The sequence below is a fragment of the Furipterus horrens genome, unplaced genomic scaffold, assembly GCF_987537825.1.
Source record: "Furipterus horrens unplaced genomic scaffold, mFurHor1.1.pri manual_scaffold_1, whole genome shotgun sequence".
NCBI lineage: Eukaryota > Metazoa > Chordata > Mammalia > Chiroptera > Furipteridae > Furipterus > Furipterus horrens.
Window position 1 is genome coordinate 92919311 of NW_028327171.1, and position 23819 is coordinate 92943129.

General features: G+C 39.1%; 1 pseudogene; it reads left to right on the forward strand.

Moving 5' to 3' along the window:
• Positions 1–17253, forward strand: part of LOC150021491 (uncharacterized) — a 50490-nt pseudogene extending 33237 nt beyond the window's left edge.
• Positions 17254–23819: the final 6566 nt, after the last annotated feature.

Sequence of the window (23819 nt, forward strand, 5' to 3'; positions counted from 1 at the left end):
TGTTATATGAGATGTTAAAGGGACTTGTTTAGAAGAAGGAGGATCAAAACTATGAACATTAAAATGAAAACTGTATTACAGAACCAACAACAGAAGCTAGGGAATTGAAACAAAGGCAAACTAAGTAGGCAATGAGAGTGGAAAAAGAATTATAGGTATGGGGAACATACTGGGGGGAGATCAGCAGGGAGGGGGAAGAGGAAAAGGGAGGGAGATGATGCAGGAATTAAGAAGCATAGTAGGAAGGAGTGGAGTAGATAGGAAGATGTTGAAAAGAACTATATGCACAACCTATGGGCATGGATGAAGAGGGGGTATAACTGGAAGGAGGGGCATCACTGAGTGCAGGGGAGAAGAGGGAAAAGAAGTTGGGACAACTGTAACAGCATAATTAATAAAACAAAATTTAAAAAAAGACATAGGGTAGTGAAATGGATATGAACACATGACCCACATATACATTGTCTACAAGAGACATACCTCAAAACAAAAGATTTACACAGACTGAAAGTGAGGAGATGGAAAAAAGTATTCCAAGCAAATTGACATGAAAAAAATTCTGGGGTAGCAATACTTATATCAGACAAAACAGATTTCACAGCAAAGGCCATAAAAAGAGACAAAGAAGGATATTTCATAATACTTAAGGGAAAAATCCATCAAGAAGATATAACCCTTGTAAACATATATTCATCCAACATAGGAGCACCCAAATATATACGGAAAATACTGGAAGACTACAAGAAGGATATCAACAACAACACACTCACAGTAGGAGACTTTAGCACCCCATTGTTACCAATGGACAGATCTTCAAAGCAAAGTAACACCAAGGATATTGAGGCATTAGACAACACTCTACATCAAATTGACTTACTTGATATATATATAGAACTTCTCACCCCAAAGAAGTAAAGTATATATTCTTTTCAAGTACACACAAAACATTGTCAAAGATAGACCATATGGTAGGACACACAACAAACCTCAACAAATTCAAGAAAATTGAAATTATATCAAACATCTTCTCAGATCACAGTGCCTTGAAACTGGAAATCAACCTCAAGGAAAAAACGCAAAGATACTCAAACTCATGGAGAATGAATAGGATGATATTAAATAATGAATGGGTTAACAATGACGTCAAGGAAGAAATCAAGAAGTTTCCGGAAACAAATGATAATGAACACACAACAGCCTAAAACCTATGGGATGCAGCAAAAGCAGTCCTGAGAGGAAAGTTCATAGCAATACAGGCCTACCTAAAGAGGGCAGAAGAATCTCAAATGAAAAAATCTAACACTACAGCTACAAGAACGAGAAAAACAACAACAACAAAGCACAGAGCAAGCAGAAAAGAGGAAATCATCAAAATCAGAGCAGAATTAAATGACATAGAGACTAAACAAACAATTCAAAAGATCAACAAAATTAGGAGCTGGTTCTTTAAAAAGATAAAATAAATTGACAAGCTTTTAGACAGGCTCATCAAGAAAAAAAAGACAAGCCAAATAAAAAAGATCAGAAAAAAAAAAAAAGAGGGGAAATCACAACTGATATCACAGAAACACAAAGGATTATAAAAAATTACTACAAACAACTGTACCACAAGAAAGTTGATGACCTAGATGAAATGGACAAATTTCTAGAAATATGTAATCTTCCAAAACTGAATCACGAAGAAGCAGAAAGCCTGAACAGACTGATAACACAGAGTGAAATTGAAGCAGTAATCAAAACACTCCTGGCAACAAAAGCCCTGGACGGGATGGTTTCACAGGCAAATTTTACAAAACATTTAGGAAAGAACTAACTCCTATACTTCTCAAACTATTCCAAAAAATCCAAGAGGGAAGACACCCAAACTCTTTCTATGAAGCCCGTCTTACCCTAACGCCAAAACCCAGTCAAGATACAACAAAGAAAAAAACTATAGACCAATATCGCTGATAAACATAGATGCTAAAATCCTCAACAAAATATCGGCAAACTGGATACAGAAACACATCAAAAAGATCATACACCCTGATCAAGTGAGAATAATTCCAGGGATGCAAGAATGGTTTAACACTCAATAATCAATAAATGCAATACACCACATAAACAAAATGAAAGACAAAAAGAGCATGGTCATGGAGAGAAACAAGATGGCGGAAGAGTAAGTGGAAGCTACACTAACCTCCTCCCAGAACTAGTCTGGATTTACAACTTAATTTTGGAGAAATCATCTGGAATAACCAATTGAACACTAGCTGGAGAGAAGTTTTATAACCACGGAGAGACAGAAAAGGCCACTACATCACATCATAACCGGTAGAGAGTGCGGAGACGTGGAAGGGCTGGCCAGGCTCACATGGGTGGCAGCTGAAGGGACTGAGAAAAACCTTAGCAGCCAGGGGTTTCCCCTGAGAAGGGAAGGGTCTAAACCCCCAGCTGGGCTTTCCAGCCTACAGCAACAGAGTGGAAAGTAAAATAGTATCCAGCTGTGAAAAGTGAAAAGCCACAGGGGTTCTTGCTAGCCAGAAAGAAACAGCTGAAGAAAAAGAGCTCTTAGGTGGATCACATATGAAAATATTTTGGACCCAACTTATCCTGGGCTTGAGCGGAGGGAAGGCAGAAAGGACTAGAGATGCTTGGGGAGAGTTTGGTGTGGCGGCTTTGAGGGGTGAAGTGGGGAAACAGCCAACCGGGTCCCAGTGCTGACTCATCCCCAGTGCTTCAGGCAGACCATTCCCCCTTCTCCAAGTAGCTTTAGCCTGAGGGGTAGCAAAAGCCCTGCCTGCAGGAATTAAGCTGCCACACCCACCATCCTTAAGCCTGACAGCTAATAACAGATTGAATAGATTAACAACTAAAGAAGCCATACAAAGGCAGTAGATCCCTGGAAGTCTCCAACAGGCTGCCTAGGCCCAGACTGGTACAGGATCTGACGCCACCAGGGGCAGATCCAGGAAGTGCAGATCATTCTAAGAAGCACCAACAAACAATAGCACTCACAAAAATGGGGAGACAGAGAAAGAACACCCCATCGAAAGGAAAGGTAGAATCCCCAGAAAGAGTGCTAAATGAAATAGAGGGGAGCAAACTCTCAGATATGGAACTCAAAACATGGATTATGGAGAAGCTCAATGAGCTCAGCAGAAACTACAAAGAACTCCAGGGAAACTACAAGGAACTCCAGAAAAACTACAAGGAACTTACGGAGAATTACACCAGCATGAAAAAGGACATAGAAGCTATCAATAAGAGCCAGGAGGAAATGAAGAATATGATCTCTGAATTGAAGAAAACAGTAGAAGGAATTAAAAGCAGGCTAGAGGAAGCAGAAGATCGGATCAGCGAGCTGGAAGACAATGTAGACAAAATCTCCCAGAGAGTGCAACAAAATGAAAAAAGACTGAACAAGACTGAAGAGGCTCTAAGACAGCTGCAGGACAACAGGAAACGTAATAATATCTGTATCATAGGAATTCCAGGAGAAGAACAAGAGCAAGAGATAGAAAACCTCTTTGACAAACTAATGACAGAAAACTTCCATAATATGAGGAGAGAAAGAGTCATGCAAGTCCAGGAAGCACAGAGGGTCCCAATGAAGATGAACCCCAACAGGCCCACTTCAAGACACATCATAATTAAAGTGGCAACACTGACAGACAAAGAGAGAATCCTAAAAGCAAGAGAGAAACAACTAATAACATACAAGGGAGCTCCAATAAGGCTAGCATCAGATTTCTCAGCAGAAACACTACAAGCCAGAAGGAAATGGCAAAAAATATTCCAAGCAATGAAAAACAAAGGCCTACAACCAAGAGTACTCTATCCACCAAGACTCTCATTCAAAATGGAAGGTGAAATAAGGAATTTCCAAGAGAAAAGAAGGCTAAAAGAATACATCTCCACCAAACCAGCATTGCAAAAGATGCTAAAGAATCTGCTTTAAGAAGATGAAGAAACAGAGACAGACAGAGAGGAACACGAGTAAAAAGGGGGAAAACAACAATGAATAAGTACTGAAAGAAAGAAGGAACTTCTACCATTTGCAACAGCATGGGTGGAACTAGAGAGAATTATGCATAGCAAAATAAGACAGGCAACAAAAGAAAAATACCTTATGCTATCACCTATTACAGAAAACTAATGAACAACACAAACTAATGAGCAAAATTGAACCAGAGGTATGTAAACAAGGAATAAACTAACAGTAACAAAGGGGAAGATGGGAGGGAGAGAAGGGGGTAAGAAGGGGAAAGGTCTAGTCAAAGAACATGTATAAATGACCCACAGACATGGGCAACTGGGTGGGGACTGAATGTGGGAAAAAGCGGGACAGGGTGCAGGGAAGCAAGAGGGGAGAAAAAAGTGGGAGAACTCTAATGGAAAACAAACAAACCAAGATTTTTTAGTGGGGGAAAAAATGAAAATATAAAGAATGGAAATGCAAGTTCAGTGAATATTAGAAGGACAAAAATATTCCTTCACACTGTATATTTTTCTCCCTATTTGATCCTTCCAGAGTTTGACATTCTAAAGAAGTAAGTAATGACATAAGTTGCTTTGCATAAAACTAATAAGACCAGTTGTTAATAGAGGTTTTTTTTACTAAGACTTTGACTGGAATGTCATGCCTAAAGGAGACATGCTTGCGCTATGGTTGTTACCAAAAAGCCCTGAGGAACTGGGATTGAATTTCAAAGGTGATAAAAGCCCACGAGATAAAAGGCCTGGTACCTTGGTTGGATGTGCGGTCCATGGCAATCTTTCCATGGAAGGAATGAAGGTAGTTTTCCTGAAAGATGGCTAGAAGGGACCTTAAGGCACAATGGAAAACCAGAAGGACTTGGAAAAGACAAGTGTTTACAGGCAAGGCTGAATGCCAGGCATGTGGTTGTGCTTCTATACCCTGAAGGGCAGACTGAAGGTCACCCTAAATGTTCCTTGCGTAAGTTCCAGCAAAGCAGAAATGAAGATCATAAGTGATCATTTGCTGCTCTTGTTGTGTTTATGCAAATGAACAGGATAAATTAAAAATGGACTTAATGTAGTCCCTTTAATGACAAGGAGGGTAATCTTAAGGAGAAAAATCGTGATTCAAGGAAAATCACAAAGCTCAGTGGTAGACTATTAAGTAGTGAAGCTAACCGTCTTTAAAGTTTATCTTCATTTAAAGTTTTTTTATTTGAAAATTAAACTATGTCTGTGGTATTATCAAAGATGTTTAATTTACAGGCAAGAAGAATGTCAAATGCCTTGCAACTGGATGTCTTTCTGATAAGACGGTCCTATAGATTTAGAGATTTGTATGCAGGTTATGTTACGTAAATTAACATGTGCTTTCTGTTTTCAAAGGGCATAAGCCTATGATTTCATTACTTGAGTGATTGTCTGTACATATAGGCCTCACTCAATCCTGTCTGCATTGCTGCCTCCTGAGACTCAATGGTTTGGCTGAACTAAGTGGCTGGGTTGGTGAAGAATGGGGTGGTGTGTGGGAGTCACTTTAAAAGTGGTTTCTCTTTTCTGTCCTAATGGCTTGGACAGAAAGAGCCCAGAGGTCTGAGAGGGGGGAAACCTAAACTATTTCCCTCAGCCCAAACTAAGTATAATGAGCAAAAGTGTTTTGGACAGGTGAGATGTACCTGGCACACCTTCCTCCAAAGAGGCTCTTCTTTTCCCTAATGTGGGACATTGAAAAATTAATACCTGCCTTTTGCCATCTAGTGGTTATGGATTGAATGATGTCTTTTAACCCTGTTTCAAAATTTTTTGCCTCCAGCATACAATAAGGATGCCAGCCTGTTAACTCAGGCATGCCGTTGTCTGGGGACAGCCAACCAACCTAGACTCTGCACTATTCTTCCCCATGTGGAAAGGCCACCCTCTCCTCCACACCCAAACTCTTATTAGGAATTTCTGGACCCAAGGGTAGGTAGGACGACGACCATGTCCAGCTTGAAGCAGCTAGAGGAGCTCAAGACTTTCGCCCATTGTCCTTTATAAGATTATAAAGGGTCTTAAGTCTGAGAGGGAGGGATTGTTATTTTTTATTGTTAAAGTAATTAATTAACTAATTAATTTTTAAAAAGAAGAAGAATATATGTAAGGGTGAGGCAGGAGAGCTTGTATGTATGACCCATGGGCATGGACTTGGGGGGGATTATTGGGAGAGGAGGGTGCTGGGCGGAGGAGAGAAAAGGGGAAAAATTGGAACTATTGTAACAATATAATCAATAAAATAAACTTAAAAAAATACAAAAGAAACGGCATGGTCATATGAATAGATGCTGAAAAAGCATTTGATAAAGTAAACACCCATTTATGATAAAAACACTCAGCAAAATGGGAATAGAGGGATCATACCTCAAAATAATTAACATTATATACGAGAAACCTGAAGTCAACATCATACTCAATGGACAAACACTGAAAGCATGCCCCTGAGATCAGGAACAAGACAAGGATGTCCGCTCTCTCTACTCCTATTCAACACTGTGTTGAAAGTTCTAGCCACAGCAATCAGACAAGAAAAAGAAATAAAAGGCATTCAAATTGGAGAAGAGGAAGTAAAACTATTATTATTTGCAGATGACATGATAGTGTCCATAGAAAACCCTATAGACTCCACCAAAAACTACTCGACCTAATAAGTTAATTTGATAAAATAGCAGGATAGAAAGTCAATATTCAGAAATCAAAGGCATTTCTGTACACCAACAATAAAATATCAGAGATAGAAACTAGAAAAAAAATCCATTTACTGTAACAACAAGAAAAATAAAGTACCTAAGAATAAACTTAACCAAGGAGATAAAAGACCTATACTCAGAAAATTACATAACACTGAAGAAAGAAATTAAGGAAGATATAAATAATAGAAGCATATACCATGTTTATGGATAGAAAATATCAACATCATTAAAATATTTATACTACTCAAAGCAATTTATAGATTTAACACAATTCCTATTAAAATACCAGCACACATTTTACAGATATAGAACAAATACTTCAAAAATTCATATGGAACCAAAAAAGACCCCAAGTAGCCACAGCAATCTTGAGGAAGAAGAACAGAGTAGGAGAAATCACAATACCCGATACCAAACTATCCTACAAGACCACTGTAATCAAAACAGCCTTGTACTGGCATAAGAACAGACATATACATCAATGGAACAGGAAAGAGAACGCAGAAATAAACCCAGGTCTCTATGGTCAATTAATATTTGACAAAGGGGGAAAGAACATAAAATCAAGTGAGAAGAACCTCTTCAACAAATAGTTCTGGAAGAACTGGACAGGGACATGCAAAAAATAAAACTAGACCATCAACTTACACCACACATCAGAATAAATTCAAGATGGATCAAAAACTTAAATTTAAGGTGTGACACCATAAAAGTCCTGGAGGAAATCATAGGCAGGAAAATTTCAGGTATCCCCCATAGCAATATTTTCACTGATACATCTCCTAAGCCAAGGGAAATAAAGGGAAGAAAAAACAAATGGGACTACATCAAACTAAAGTGTTTCTGCTCAGCAAAAGAAAATATCAGCAAGATGAAAAGGGAACCAGCCATATGGGAAAACACATTTATCAATGATACCTTCCACAGAGGATTGATCTCTGAAATATATAAAGAACTTACACTTCTCAACACCAAGAAACAGACAATCCAATTAAAAAATGGGGAAAGGACCTGAACAAACAGTTCTCCAAGGAGGATATACAGAGGGTCCATAGGCATATGAAAGACTGCTCAACATCATTAGCCATTAGAGAAATGCAAATAAAACCCACAATGAGATATGACCTTACACCTGCCAGAATGGCCATCAACAAATAAACAAAGAGCAAGTGCTTCACAAAGATGTGGAGAAATGGAAACCCTAGTGCACTGTTGGTGGGAATGCAGACTGGTGCAGTCACTGTGGAAAACAGTGTGGAATTTCCTCAAAAACTAAAAATGGAACTGCCTTTTGAACCAGCAATTCCACTGCTAGGATTAAACCTGAAGAATCCTAAAAATCCAATTCAAAAGAACCTATGCACCCCAATATTCATAGCAGCACTATTTACAATAGCCAAGTGCTGGAAACAACCTAAGTGCCCATCTGTAGATGAGTGTGTCAAAAAACTGATGTACGTTTACACAATGGAATACTATGCAGCAAAAAGAAAGAAGAAACTCTTGCTATTTGCAATAACATGGATGCAACTAGAGAGATTTATGCTTAGCGAAATAAGCCAGGCAATGAAAGAAAAATACCATATGATATCACCTTATACTAGAGACTAATGAACAACACAAACAAATGAACAAAATTGACCAGAGGCATATAAACAAGGAACAAAGTAAGTTATTGGGGAAAGGGGTGGGAGGGAGAGAAGAGAGGTAAGTAGGGGAAGGGTTTAGGAAAGGAGCTGGTATAAATAACCCATGGACATAGATAATGGGGTGGGAATTGACTGTGGGAGAAGGGGTGGGCTAAGTGGGGGGAGAAATGGGGTAAAGGTGGGATAACTGTAACAGAAAAATAAAAATTTAAAAAATTAATATAAATGGCTATGCTCCAATTAAAAACATAGAATAGCTTAATGGATAAGGAAACAAGACCCACATATATGCTGCCTTCAAGAGACCCATCTTAGATAAAAAAAAAATATGTACTGACTAAAAGTAAAGGGTTAGAAAAAGATACTTTATGCAAATGAAAAGAAACAAAAAAGCTAGGGTAGTAATACTTATATCTGACAAAATAGACTTTAAAATCAAGGCAATAGTAAGAGACAAAGAAGAACACTGCATGATGATAAAGGGAACAATCCAACAAGAGGATACGACCCTAGTAAATATTTATTAACCCGACATAGGGTCACCTTAATATGTAAAGCAAATCTTGATGGACATAAACAAAAGAGATAGACAAAAATAGTCATAGTACGGGATTTTAACACTTCGTTGACCTCAATGGGTAGATATTCTAGACTGAAAATTCATAAGGGGGACAGCAGCCTTAAGTGACACATTAGATCAAATGAATTTAATTGATATTTTCAGAGCATCTCACCTCAAAGCAGCAGAATTAATATTCTTTTCAAGGTTACATGGAATGGTTTTTGGGACAGACCACAATGTAGAGCACAAGTCTCGATAAATTTAAGAATATTGAAATTATATTAAGCATCTTCTCTGACCATAATGCTATGAAAGTAGAAACCAATCACAAGAAGAAAACTGAAAAATACACAAAGATATGGAAGCTAAATAACATTATTAAACAATGAGTGGGAACTTCTTGTCAAGATAAAAGCATAGGTAAGCACACCTCATTTCCTCAAACAACTACAGAAAAAGTTACAACTAGACTCCAAAACAAATATTACTCACAATAGTCAGAAAATGAAGCTGTATGGAAGTATGAAAACAAAGGATTTAAAGAAGACATGTTCATACAGATAGGTAGGAAGAGCAGAGATGCAGAGATGCATGAATAGGTGCAGAAAGGTGGAGAGAAGTGTAGAGGCACAGCAGAGTGCTGCAAATAGGCATGGAGATGCATAACAGGGGGTCCCACATCCACATGCAGTGGATAAAAATTGGGAACAATACCTCAGGGGTAAGGGATCCTATTCGCAGATCAGACCACCCAGCCCAGGAAGATAAGTACCCATAATTTCTGGTTGTAAAAACAGGTGAGAGTTGGGGCAGCAAGAGAAACTGTGGATTTACAGGAGACTCCTCTTAAAGGGCTTGCAATGGACTTACGACTTTCACTCCCTCTGGGATTCAGCACCAGGGCAACATCTGGAAGGGCACCAGTTGTATATGGGAAGAAAGTGAAGTGACTGGCATTAGGCTGAGTGCTGGGAGACAGTTTTCTCCAGGCAAAACTCCAGAGGCCAGACAACAGCATTGTCCCCTCTACAAGCTCTCCCCCACACAGAACCACAGAATGGTGACAGAAGTTTCCCAGCCTGGATGGTCACATAAGACTCTACCCCATGCAACTAATAGGTGTATTTTTTTACAATACGCCACACTACTAAGACAGAAAGTTTGAGCAGCTTTACCTAATACACAGAAACAGACACAAGGGGGCTCCCAATTGAGGAGACAAAAAAATATGACCCAAATGAAAGAACAGAATGAGACCCCAGAAAAGAACTAAATGAAATGGAAATAACCAACCTATCAGATGCAGATTTCAAAATACTGCTGACCAGGATGCTCAAAAACCTCATTGAGCACAGCAAAAAAATAAGGGAAGAAGTAAAGTTACACTAAGTGAAATCAAGAAATGTCTACACTAGGACTTCCAGCCAAGACGGAGGCATAGACAGACATGCTGTGTCTCCCTCCACAACTAAGAAGAAATACAACTACCTCAAAATTAGAAACAAGCAGAAGATCCAGAAAATCAAAGTACATGGAAGTCCAGCAAACAAAGATATAAAGAAGAAATACTCATCCAGACAGTTCGGAGGGGTGGAGCTGTGGCGGAGAGGACACAGTGTGGTGGTGGTGGCAGTGACAACAGCATCAGGCTAGCAGAAAGCACAGTTACACATTTTAAAAAGTCAGGAGGGACACCTGGGGAGCATTCCCAGCTCCTCACCAGACCTCGAAGCTCACTGTCCCAGCACCGGGAAAAATCAAGCCTCATTGCTTTTGACTGTGCAGACCAGTGAGGGTTGGGACAGAGGCGGAGGCTGTCAGTCTCTCAGCAGAGCCCACTTCTTTGAGGGGCCCCCATGGACCTAGAATATCCGCAGAACCACACAATCTGGGAACGATGGCCAGGGCAGCAGCTGGAGGGGCGCCAGTCCGGTGCAGAAGTGGGAGAAGTGACTGGAAAAGGGGCAAGTGCCTAGCAAGCAGCATTGTTCCCTCTCAGACCCCTCCCCCGCATCCAGTGCCACAACATGGTGAAACAGGTTACCCGTTACTGACAAATACCTAAGGCTCCGCCCCTTACAATGAAATAGGAGCGGCAGCTCTGCCTTGGACATGGAAGCAAACAAACACAGGAGACCTCCAGCCAAGATGGAGGCCTAGATTGACATGCTCCATCTCCCTCCACAACTAAGAAGGAATACCACTACCCCAAAACCAGAAATAACCAGAAGTTCCAGAAAATAAATGAAAGTCCAACATATAAAGTTATAAAGAAGTGGTGCTCATCCAGACAGGTAGGAGGGGCAAAGCCGGGGAGGAGAGGTCAAGCTGTGTTGTCCAAGGCAGCAGCCACGATGGCGGCTTGATAACAGTAAGCCCAGACACCCATATTTAAGGGGAGGTAAGAAGTGCCTGGGGAGCACCCTCAGCTGCAGACCAGACCTGGCAGCTTGCGGTTCCAAAGCCGAGGAAGGCAGACCTCCATTGCCTAGGCCTGTGAGGCCTGGAGGGAGTGAGATGGAGAAGGAGGCTCCCGATCTCTCAGCGGAGAGTGAAAGGCAGGAATCTTTCATGGACCCCCACTCCCGCAGAAAACGCTACAGTGTGGTGAAATGAGTTGCCCAGTTGTGACAAGTACACAGGGCTCCGCCTCCTATAGTGTAGGAGTTGTGACAACCCTGCCCAAGAAGCAAAGGTAAACACAAAACAGTCAGGATGGCACAGATCATGATAGAGATCCCGGTGATGAGCTGACCAGACAGCAAATATCTAATCTAACGAAGCAGCAGATAGAAAATCTTTCTGAGGCACAGTTCAGAGCTTTGGTTATAAAAATGCTTACAGACCTAACAGCAGATCTTAAGACAGGGAAGAAATGAAGGCTAGTCCTGTTGAAATGAACAAAAATACATACAAAACTAGTGGTGAGGGCAAGAAAACCAGGGATCAAATCAACAAATTGAAACAAAGGGAAGAAACAAATGGTCAACTTGTGCAAAAAGAGGAAACGAGAAGTGAGGAAAATGAGGAGAAGCTCAGAAACTTATCAGACAGCTATAAGCAGGCCAACATCTGAATCAGAGGGTTACCAGAAGGTGAAGAAGAATTAGAAATTGAAAAATTATGTGAAACAATAATAAAGCAGAACTTCCCTAACTTGGGGAATGAAATAGACTTACAGGGCCAGGAAGCGCAGAGAGTTCCAAAACAACTGGACCCAGGGAGAACCACACCAAGACGCATTATAATCAAACTGTCAAAAATTAAAGATAAAGAGACAACCTTAAAAGCAGCAAGAAAGAAGAGAATTACATACAACAGGGTCCCAATAAGACTTTCAGCTGATTTCTCAAAAGAAACTCTGCAGGCAAGAAGGGACTAGCAAGAAATATTCAAAGTAATGAAAAGCAAAAACCTACAGCCATGATTACTCTACCTGGCGAAGCTGTCATTCAGAATAGAAGGGCAGAGAAAGTGCCTCCAGGACAAAGTAAAGCTGAATGAATTCATCAGATCCAAACCACTGTTATATGAAATACTAAAGGGACTATTTAGGAGAAAGAGGATCAAAACTATGAACATTAAAATGAAAACTGTATCACAAAAACCAACAACAGAAGTTAGGGAACTGAAACAAAGGCAAACTAAGTAGGCAATGAGAATCGAAATAGAATTATAGGTATGGGGAACATTATGGGGGGAGGTCATCAGGGAGGAGGAAGTGGGGAAAGGGAGGGAGATGGTACAGGAATTAAGAAGCATAGTAGGAGGGAGTGGAGTAGTTAGGGAGATGTTGAGAATAACTATATGCACAACCAATGATCATGGACTAAGGGGGGGGACAACTGAAGGGAGGGATGTCACTGGGTGGAGGGGAACAAAGAGAAAAGAAATTGGGACAACTGTAATAGTATAATCAATAAAGCATATTAAAAAATTATAAAAAGGGGAAGTTAAGAATAATATAGGAAAGGGTGAAGCCAAAGAACTTATATGCAGGACCCATGGATGTCAACTGAGGGGCATGTGATTCCTGGAGAGAGGGAGGGTACTGCGCAGAGGGGAGAAAAAGGGAAAAAAATTGGAACTACTGTAACAGCATAATCAATATAATATACTAAAAAAAAAAAATCACAGGAAATCAACAATGGAAGAGATGAAGCTGAGAATCAAATCAATGTTTTGGAACATAAGGAAGGAAAAGAACACTCAATCATAACAGTAAGAAAAAAAAGAATTCAAAAAAAGGAGGATAGGCTAAGGAGTATCTGAGACATCTTCAAGCATACCAACATCTGAATCTTAGGCATGCCAGAAAGAGAAGAGGAAGAGCAAGAATTGAAAACTTATCTGGAAAAATAATGAAAGAAAACTTCCCTAATTTGGTGAAGGAAATAGACATGCAAGTCCAGGAAGCACAGAGTCCCAAATGAATGAACACAAAGAAGACCAAACCAAGACACATTATAATTAAAATGTCTAAAGTCAAAAATAGAGAGAATCTTAAAAGCAGCAAGAGAAAAGTAGAGTTACCTACAAAGGAGTTCCCATAAGTTTGTTGGTTGATTTCTCAAAAGAAATTTTGCAGGCTGGCAAGAAGTATTCAAAGTTGATGAAAAGCAAGGACCTAAAACCTAGATTACTCTATTCAGAAAAGATATTATCTAGAATTGAAGGGCAGATAAAATGCTTCCCATATAAGATAAAGCTAAAGAAGTTCATCATCACCAAACCATTATTATATGAAATGTTAAAGGGACTTATTTAAGAAAAAGAAGATCAACTCTATGAACATTAAATTGTTAGTGAATTCACAACTATCGACAATTAAATCTAAAAAACAAACTAAGCAATCAAGCAGAACAGGAACAGAATCATAGATTTGGAGATTGTTTGGAGAGTTATCAATTGGGAGGGAAAGGGGGAGAATGGGGGAAAATGTATAAGGATTAAAATATACAAATTAATAGGTACAAAATAGACATAGCATGTTAAGAAAAATATAGGCAATGGAGTAGCCAAAGGATTTATGTGCATGACCTATGGATATGAACTAAGGGGTGGAATTGCTGGAAGAAATGGGGGTACTGGGTAGATGGGGTCAAAGGAAAATAATTGGTACAAATGTTAATAGTATAATCAATAAAATATATTTTTAAGAAACGAAAACCCAAAGAATGCAGAAATAAAATAAAAGCATGAGTTAACAATGAGATCAAGGAAGAAATCAAAAGATACCTTGAAACAAGTGAAAGTGAGAACACAAAATCTGTTGGAAACAGAGAGAACAGTCTTAAGAGGGAAAATCATTGCATTACAGGCCTATCTCAAGAAACTAGAAAAAGCTCAAATAAACGATCTAACTTTACACTTAAAGAACATGAAAAAGAACAACAAACAAATCCCAAAGTGAGTAGAAGAAAGGAAATAATAAAGATCATAGCAGAAATTAATGAAATAAAGTCTAAAAAAGGATACAAAAGATCAATGAATCTAAGAGCTTGTTCTTTTAAAAGAGAACCAGACTCATCAAGAAAAAGAGACAGCATCTGAATAAATAAAATCATAAATGAGAGATAAACAAGACAAAAACACTACAAAGAAAAAAAATTATAGGCTAATATCCCTAATCAACATAAATGCTAAAATTCTTAACAAAATATTAGCAAACCTAGTAGAGCAGTGCATAAAAAAAACCATACACCATGATCAAGTGGGATTTATTCCATGAATGCAAGGTTGGTACAACATTCACAAATAAATAAATGTGATTCATCACATAAACAAAATGAAGGATAAAAACCACATGATCATATCAATAGATGCAGAAAAAGCATTTGATAAAATCCAGCACCCATTCCTACATTCATGAAGTTTAAAATCTAGTGGGGAAGAGAGAAAGTGGATAATAATATAAATGAGTAATTATGTATTTTGTATTTGATAGTGACAAGTTCTAAGGTGAAAAACATTAACACGGGAACAGGGATTATAGGTAATATAGAAGAAGATTAAAATGTTAGGCATGGTGGCCTAGAAAGGTCTCACTGTGAAAATGAGTAGAAACCAAAAGAAGTGAACAGAAGGATGTGATGGAAATGGATAACATAAATATGAGTGTTTAAAGTCCAGGAAGGTTCAACCTCCCTTTTTACAAAGGAATTTGTTTATCTCCTAGCCTCTAGACTAGGTGAGATTGTGTGGAAAGAGGGACAAATTTACCTTGATTAGTGAAGAAAGGAAGGAAGGCAGGAGGAAGAAATGAAGGAAGGAAGGAAGGAAGGAAGGAAGGAAGGAAGGAAGGAAGGAAGGAAGGAAGGAAGGAAGGAAAGAAGGAAGGAAGGAAGGAAAGAAAAAAGGAAGGAAAGAAAAAAAGAAGGAAGGAAGGAAGGCTGGGATGTGAGGAGAAAGGGAGCAAGGAGCAATCCAGGCAGAGGGAACAACAAGCATTAAGGTAGGGGAGTCCCTGATATGTTTGAGAAACAGTGAGGAGGCTAACACATTCAGAATAGAGTGGGGAGGGGGGAAGAGGAATACAGGCAAAGAGGTGACAAAATGGGACTGTGATAAAGTGAAGCTGAGAAATGAAGCCTGAGAGGTTTCCTTCAGGTTGTTAGGGAGACGAATAAATGTGCCTTTGCTAATGGTCTACCAGGTTACTAAAACAGAAGTCAGGTATCAGGATGAGGTCATGGAAAGCTGCACAAACATCAGGGAGCTAAATTTCCTGTGTTAAGATAAAATTTATTTTCTTTTAGACCATTTTATTTCCATTGTGATTTGAAATTTAGCTATGAGAATAGAACAAAAGGGAACTGACTTCCAGACTGCCAGGAACTCAGCTCCGTTGAATGATCTTCCTTGGAAAGAATATAACATTTTTTATTTTTATTTAGAATAAACTTAAAGCATTGTCCACAGATGACTTATGACCTTGAACAGTTACTCACAATGTTGTGCCCTTGCAAGTGATCTACCCTTCTGGTGTTTTCCAATATGCTTCTGCTTTGCTTTTTTCTTCTTCTTTTTTCTAATAAACCAATTTCATCATCTCATTCCACCTGATCCCTATTGCAGCCTGAGTTCTGCCATCAGTACTCAACTCACAATGAAATTTTCATCAGCTGAGCCCTTGCAGTTGAATACACATAGTCACACCCCCAGAAAGGTGAATAAGATGACCTAATCGGACTTTTTCATTTCTACCACCAGTGTACTGTGAATACAATGTACCCAGCAGTCTGTTCAGCATTCTGAAAGAATAGAACTTATATATTTTTAAAATCATCAGTGCTCAATAGATGCTGCAGGTTGCAGAGGTCCAGATAGAAAAAAGTTAGTGTAACAGCATAGGCACTCCTATATACAAACTTCAAGCTAGAGCAGCCCAGAAGATGAACTCTTTAGAAGAAAACACATTCTGAAGAAAATAACCCAAGGCCCTTTTATTACAGGGATGATGTGACCCAGCAGCCTTACCCAAGTTTCTGGTACCAGAATTCTGCTTATAATTTATTCTCTGTTTCTGGGGCAGGTTTCAGAAATGGAAGTTTGTATTTTCCATATTCAGTAGTGCTCAGTGAGTATCCTGGCTTCCTTGTACCTCAGTCTGTACTGCCCACCACCCTACACCACAGATCTGCATTCCTTATGTGTTATAATCATGCACAAATCCAGCGCTACAATAGCTATGGAAAAAAAGAAGAAGAAGAAAACAAAAACAAAAACAAAAGAGGTTTAAACTGAATTTCAGCAGGATGAGAACATGAGTTTAAAAAAAAAAAGAAAGACATTCAGAAGGCAATAGCCATGATATAGGTAGGGTAACCAGTATCTGCTACTAATACTGATGGAGAAACTGACAACATTCCTAAGGAAACAGATGAGGCTCTGTCCTCTTTGCCCAGGAGAGGGAGTTACATGATAGGAGCGCTTGTATGATTTTCTGTATGGAAATGTTCCTCAAGAACTTATGCATCTGAGAAAAAGAAAATGAAGACGGAAGAGGGCAAAGGATCCCATGTAATACAATTCTGGAAGACTTGGAAAGAAACTATGCGTTGTTATGACCTGGTTTATGGTGAAGCGATGCCAGATGATGTGGTGCAACCCAATGGGATTTCAGAGTTTGTGTGGAAGTTGTAGTGTCCTTGATAACTGTCATGATGTTGAGGGCTGTTCCTCAGGGAGAGTGTATGAGGAGGAAGTGGGAGGGAGGAAGAGCCACAGCCAGGGACCCATTTCCTCTGCTGCCTGGTTGGCCCAGTCTGACACAGTTCATGAAGCCATCCAGAGTGATATGAGCTGGTGGCAGAATGCAGAGCCAGAGAGGTCCCCTGAGTCAAGATATTGTTAATGATTCCCTGTATAAGATATCTTGAATCTGTTATATAACCAACTTAAGGAAAGGTACTATTCCACTGTTATTTCATAGAAACTAATTTCTGAGTTCCAGCTAAATATTGCAAAGGCATGATGTTTGGTTTAGAACATTGATATCTTTCTTAACTTGAACCAATAAAGCTGTTATACCAACAACCAACTTAAGATATTGTGCCCTGGTTGCAGAGCTGAGTTGGTTATAGTGTGATCTCCATATGCCAAGGCTGTGGTTTCAATCCCTGGTCAGAGCACATACAAGAAGCAACCAATGAATGCATAAATAAGTGGAACAACAAATTGATGTTTCTTCTCCCTCCACTTCCTCCTTCTAAAATCAATTTTAAAAGTTTTTAAAGATTACAAATACTACTCTTAAAAACTGAAACTGTGACATAAAGTTTCTGAAATAATAATATGTAAAACAATAAATAAATTGAATTACATATGAAAAATAAGTAAATAAGTAAAATAATTAGTGCTCATTAAAATCAAAATAGTGTAAATTAGTGACCCTAACACTGAACATTTTATTCATAGCTTTATTACTGATTTATCAATGAGACCTTAATTGATGTGCTGCATTTTCCTTGGTCTTAGTTTCTATAACTGGAGAAATTTGACTGAGCCTGCTTTCATTAAGTACATTTTGATTATTGTCATTATCAGAGATGAACAAGAATGTAGGTAATCAAAAGTCATTTCCATTTGGTTTGAGAATTATTAACCTACTTGTGTAAAGCTGACTTTCTGGGAAGTCATAGTATTTGAAATCAGAAAATAAAGCCACACTGAAAATTAATTATATATATATATCTTTTCTATTTCATTACCCACCCTTTATCCCTCCCTCACTACCTCTCCCCCTCTACCTCCTTCACTTTCTCCTTCCTTTTTCCCTTCCTCCCTCTCCTCTTCCTTCCTTCCTTCCCTCCCTCCTTCCTTCTTTCACTACCCAAAGTATATTTGTCCATCCTCTTACAAGCTTTCTAAATCTCACCTTGTCTAGAGGCTGAAAAGTGAAAAAGTTCATTTTTAAAAGGGAGTTGAACTTTCCTGGACTTAAACACTTATATTTATGATAGTCATCCCCCGCTAAAATAGACTGTAAAACAAACAAACAAGCAAAAAATGGGTAACTGGGTTAAATTACAAATCCCAGGGTCCAAGGTCCAAAAAAATCCATGCACACTGATTTCAGTGGCCTTCTGCTTTGGACAGTCTCTGAGTAGGCAGCCAGAATGGGCCAGTTTTTTGCTGGATGCAATCAGTGCAAGTGTTGCTTTTGGATTTAATGTCTTCTGGTATTTTATGTTGAGTATAGATTAGTTCTTAAGTACTTTCTTTCCCCAATAATCCAACTTGCCCACCAGCAAGACCTCTTCAAACTAGGGAGCAATCTGAGAAAATATACTTAGAAGTATTTAAGGACAATGGGCCTTGATGAGTACAGCTTACCATCGAGTGGTTCATGGAGGGAGGAATAGATAGGTAGATAGCACAAATAATAAAGCAAATGTAGTAAAATATTACCAATAGGTGAATCTGGATAGTGGGTATATGGGCATTATTTGTAATGTTTTTATTTTTGCAACAGTTTGAAATTATTTCTAAATTAAAATATTTTTAAAAGCAGGCACACAGGCCCTGACTGGCGTCATTCAGTTGGTTGGAGCATCATCCCATACACCAAAAGTCTGTGAGTTCAATTTCCACTCAGGGCACATACTGAGGTTGTCCCCAGTTGGGACGTCCATGAGAGGTGGTCAATTGATGATTCTCTCTCTCTCCCTTCCTCTCTCTTGAAAATTAATAAATATATTTTAAAAATTAAAATAAATAAAAGCAGGTAGACAGCTTTAGTATGTTATATTGAATTATATACATAATTAACATGTATATGAGTCTACATACATATTATACATGCATAGATACATATTAGATATGTATATGAGTACATATTTCTTACACAGAGAAAGTTCTGAAAGGGTAGGCACTAAAGTATTACTAAAAGATCTCTGGGTAAAAAAAAAAAATGTTAAGTTTTTGTTTTTGCCTGCCTGTATTATTTTTCAACAACACATACATATGATTCTGTAATGATAAACATTTTTTAAAGAACAAGATAGGAGCAATGTCCAACTTGTCTTAGTTGTCCTTAAATAGGACACTTCAGTCAGTCCTCAGTATGGTTGCCCATACCTAGTTTTTTTCTGCCCTAGGCTTGCAGAAAATATTGCAAGTCCTTAGAAATGAAGAAGAACCTCTTGGTACTTTTCTCCACCTTGCCTGCCTTAAACGAGGTAGTAAAGCTTAGATTTAAAGATTAAATTATGGGAGGACAGAGGAAGACCCAAATTTTGGCCATAATTTCAAGAGGACCTGTAGCCCCAACCAGGGACCAAACTCACAACTCAGACATATGCCCTGACCAGAAATCAAATTGGCAACCTTTCAGTTTGTGTGACAACGCCCAAGCAACTGAGCCATACCAGCCAGGGTATTTTGACCCCTTTTTGAGTAATACTTTTACCATCCTATATAAAATGTCATTGGAAATGTGCATCCACATATTTTGATTCTGAGGCCTGATTTATAAAAAACACTGGAATATGTGAGCTAAATCAACCACCCACCATGTCTAGTTTGGCCTGAATGAGCATTAATGTAAGTATGTGGCTGTTGGGCCATTTAATTTACATATCACTGAAATTCGTATAATGCATTTTAGAGCCATGAAATAGTAATATGTGAGTAGCATATCAGGTTGCAATCCAACAGACAGTGGCTAATGAATACCATTGGCTTATGTTTCCTTTCTTTGGGCAGAATAACTCCTGAACCTCAATTTGATATCGACATTGGTATGAAAGACATAGCAGCCTTGGTCAGTGCGGCTCAGTTGGTTGGAATATTTTCCAGTAAACCAAAAGGTCATGGGTTCAATCCCTGGTCAGGGCACATGCCTATGTTGCAGGTTCAGTCCCTCATCGAGGATGCATGTGAGGGGCAACTGATCAATGTTTCTCTCTCACATCAGTGCTTCTCTCCCTCTCTCTCTCCCTCTATTCTTCTCTCTCTAAAATCAATAAGCATGTCCTTGGGTGAGGATTTTTTTTTAAAGGCATAACAGGGTGAGTGAAATACAAGTTAGGTTTCCATGGCTGCCTGGTCAGAGGCTTTCAACTGTAATCACTGAAAAGTTGGAGAGGCCACATGGCCACATGCTGGGTGCCCTGCTGCCTTCCTTGCCTTGAACCTCACTCCAAGGGATAACCTATCAAGTTGTTAATGGCTTAGCAATCAGGGATACTTTTCACAGTGTCTTGTGGTCCTCACTAATCTCCAAGAAGGTTATTAATTTGATAACATTGGGATGATCACATATATTTTTCAGGATCAGTTCACCCCATTCTGTGTCTTTACTCACCCATCATAATTCATGAAGGTTTGTCAGTATTAATACTTATCAGGGAACACCATGAACTCTGCTCTTCCTAACTTTAAGAAGCTTTTGCTCTGTGTTTTCCAAAACAGTGCCAGAAATAATCATGACATCTAAATAGATAAATGCTTCTAGGTAATTTATATCCCCCCGTTAACTTCTCCATTAAACATTGAAAACTGGCAGAGGCCTTGAAACACTTTTGGGCATGCTTCTAAATTGATAGTCCATCTCTTTTTCACACACAGGGCAATGAAGTCAATTTTTTTCTTAGTCCTCCTTAGAAATGGGTATTTGATTATTTCTTACTCTCAAGTCCGGGTATGACCACCCAAGCAGACAATCCAAGGTGACTTGACCTTCAGGGACAGGGCCCTTAGTTATTGTGAACTCACTCAGAATGCCATAGTCCATGGAATTAATATTCCAGCAGATTTCTTTCAGATCACCATGCTGGCCCATACCTAAGGCTCTGAGACTTCGGTACAATGATGTTGCTGAATAATTTTTAACATGTTCACATACGGGCTTAATTTTATTTTATACCTTACAACCTATCTATAATGCTTATGAAAATTGTGTGAATTATTTTTATTTTATTTTTTGTCACTCTGACTTTATTTCTCATTCATAAAAGGGCAAAAATTCCCCCTGTCTTGAAAAGTTTTCTTCCACCCTGACTGGTGTGGTTTAGTTGGTTGGGTGTCATCCTACAAAGGAAAATGTCACTGGTTTGATTTCCAGTCAGGGTACATTCATGGATTACAGGTTTGCTTTCCAGTTGGGCCATGTGCAAGAGGCAACCAACTGATATTTCTCTCACATCGATATTTCCCTCCCTCCCTTTTTCACACCTGCCCCTTTCTCTAAAAATAAATAAATATAATCTTTAAAAAAATAGTAATTCTCTGAACTTAAGTCATGCAGGCTCAAATCTCTGCACCTCTGTACAGGGGAGCTGGCATCAGTATTTTCCCTTAGGGCTGCATCCAGGTTTTCAGGGCCTTCAATCTCATATAATCTGGGGGTTGTCTTTAAGAGAAAGAATAAAAATTATATATACAAAATCAAATATAGAAGAGGATTTATTTAGAATAAGAAAAATTCACAGCAAATTAAGAAGTTCTTGAAGCTGACTAGTAAAACAAAGATGATCTAGTTTCTTTGCTATTCATCTCATTGAGAGGTGAAGTCTAGTTCCACACTCCTTAATGCGGATTAGCTTTAGTGACTAACCAATTCACTGTGGCACAAGTGACATTCTGGGACTTGGAAACTATATCATAGAAAGCCTTGTCACTTTCCCTCAGGGCTCTTAGAATTCATCCACCAGGCTGTGAGAAAAAGCAAGGATCCCCAAGAGACCCAAGGTGCCAGGAACCGAGGCTCCTGGTTGAACTGCCCCAACTGAGCTGCCAGCCAACAGCCAGCACTGACTCGCCTGCAATGTGAGTTGAACTATCATGGAAGTGGACCAGCAGGCCCATTTGAACCACCCCACCTAAAACAGAAAAAAAGCTATTTCTCCTGAGCACCACTGAAATCAAAAATTTAGGAGTAAATTAAATGCTTATAGTTATTTGTTGCTGTTTTTTAAAGTATATTATATTGATTATATTATTAAGGGAGTTTCAACTTTTCCCCCTTTGCTCCCCTCTGCCCAGTACCCCCCTTCTTTCCAGCAATCCCGTTCCCCTTAGATCATGTCCATGGGTCATGCATATATGTTCTTTGGCTCCACCCTTTACTATATTATTCTTAACTTCCTCCTATTTTGTATTTACCAATTATGGTTCTTAATCCCTACACCATTTCTCCATTTCTCCCCCTTCCCCCTCCAAGCTGATAACCCTCTGAATGATCCCCTTACCTATGATTCTGTTCCTATTCTGGCTTGCTTAGATTTTCTTATTTTTTAGATTTAGTTGTTGATAGTTGTGAGTTTGTTGTCATTTTAGTGTTCATAATTTTGACCTTCTTTTTCTTAAGTAAGTCTCTTTGACATTGCATATAATAATGGCTTGGTGATGATGAGCTCCTTTAGCTTTACCTTGTCTGGGAAGCACTTTATCTGCCCTTTCATTCTAAATGATAACTTTGCTGGATAGAGTAATCTAGGTTGTAAGTCCTTGCTTTTCATCACCTTGAATACTTCTTGCCAGTCCCTTCTTGCCTGCAAAGTTTTTTTTGAGAAATAAGCTGATACTCTTATAGGCATCCCTTTGTAGGTAACTCTCTGCTTTTCTCTGGCTACTTTTAAGATTCTCTTATGATCTTTAACCTTTGGCATTTTAATTATGATCTGTCTTGCTGTGGTCCTTTCTGGGTCTAGCTTGTTTGGGACTCTCTGTGCTTCCTGGTCTTGTATGTCTATTTCCTTCACCAAATTTAGGGAGCTTTCCTTCATTATTTTCTCATGTAAGTCTTCAATTTTTTGCTCTCTTTCTTCTCCTTCTGGCACCCCTATGGTTTGGATGTTGGCATGTTTAAAATTGTCCCATAGGTTCCTAAGCTTGTCCTCATTTTTTTCAATTCTTGTTTCCTCCTTCTGCACTGGTTAACTGTTGCTTTCCTCCTTATGTTCCAAATCATTGATTTGAACCCTGGTTTCCTTCCCTTCACTATTGGTTTTATGTGGATTTTCCTTTGTTTCATTTAGCATAGCCTTCACTTCTTCCTTGATGCGTTGGCCATACTTAAACATATCTGTCAAGCCTGTGTGCACCTTTATCACCAGTGTTTTGAATTCTGCATCTGTTAGGTTGGCTATCTCCTTGTCACTTAGTTCTCCTACTGGAACCTTGATCAGTTTCCCCTTTTGAGCCATACTTCTCTGTCTCCATCTTGACAGGGTCCTGTGTTTGTTTGCCTCTGTCTCTTAGGTAGAGCTATTGCTCCTGTTATGTTGTAAGGGGCAGAGCCTTAGTTTTCTCATCAGTAGAGGGCGACCTGTTTCACCACATTGTGGCACTGTATGTGGGGGAGGGGTCTGAAAGGGAATAATGTCGCTTGCTCAGCACTCACCCCCTTTCCAGGCACTTTCCCCACTTTATATGGGACTGGTGCCTCTCTAGCTGTTGCCCTGGCCATCATTCCCA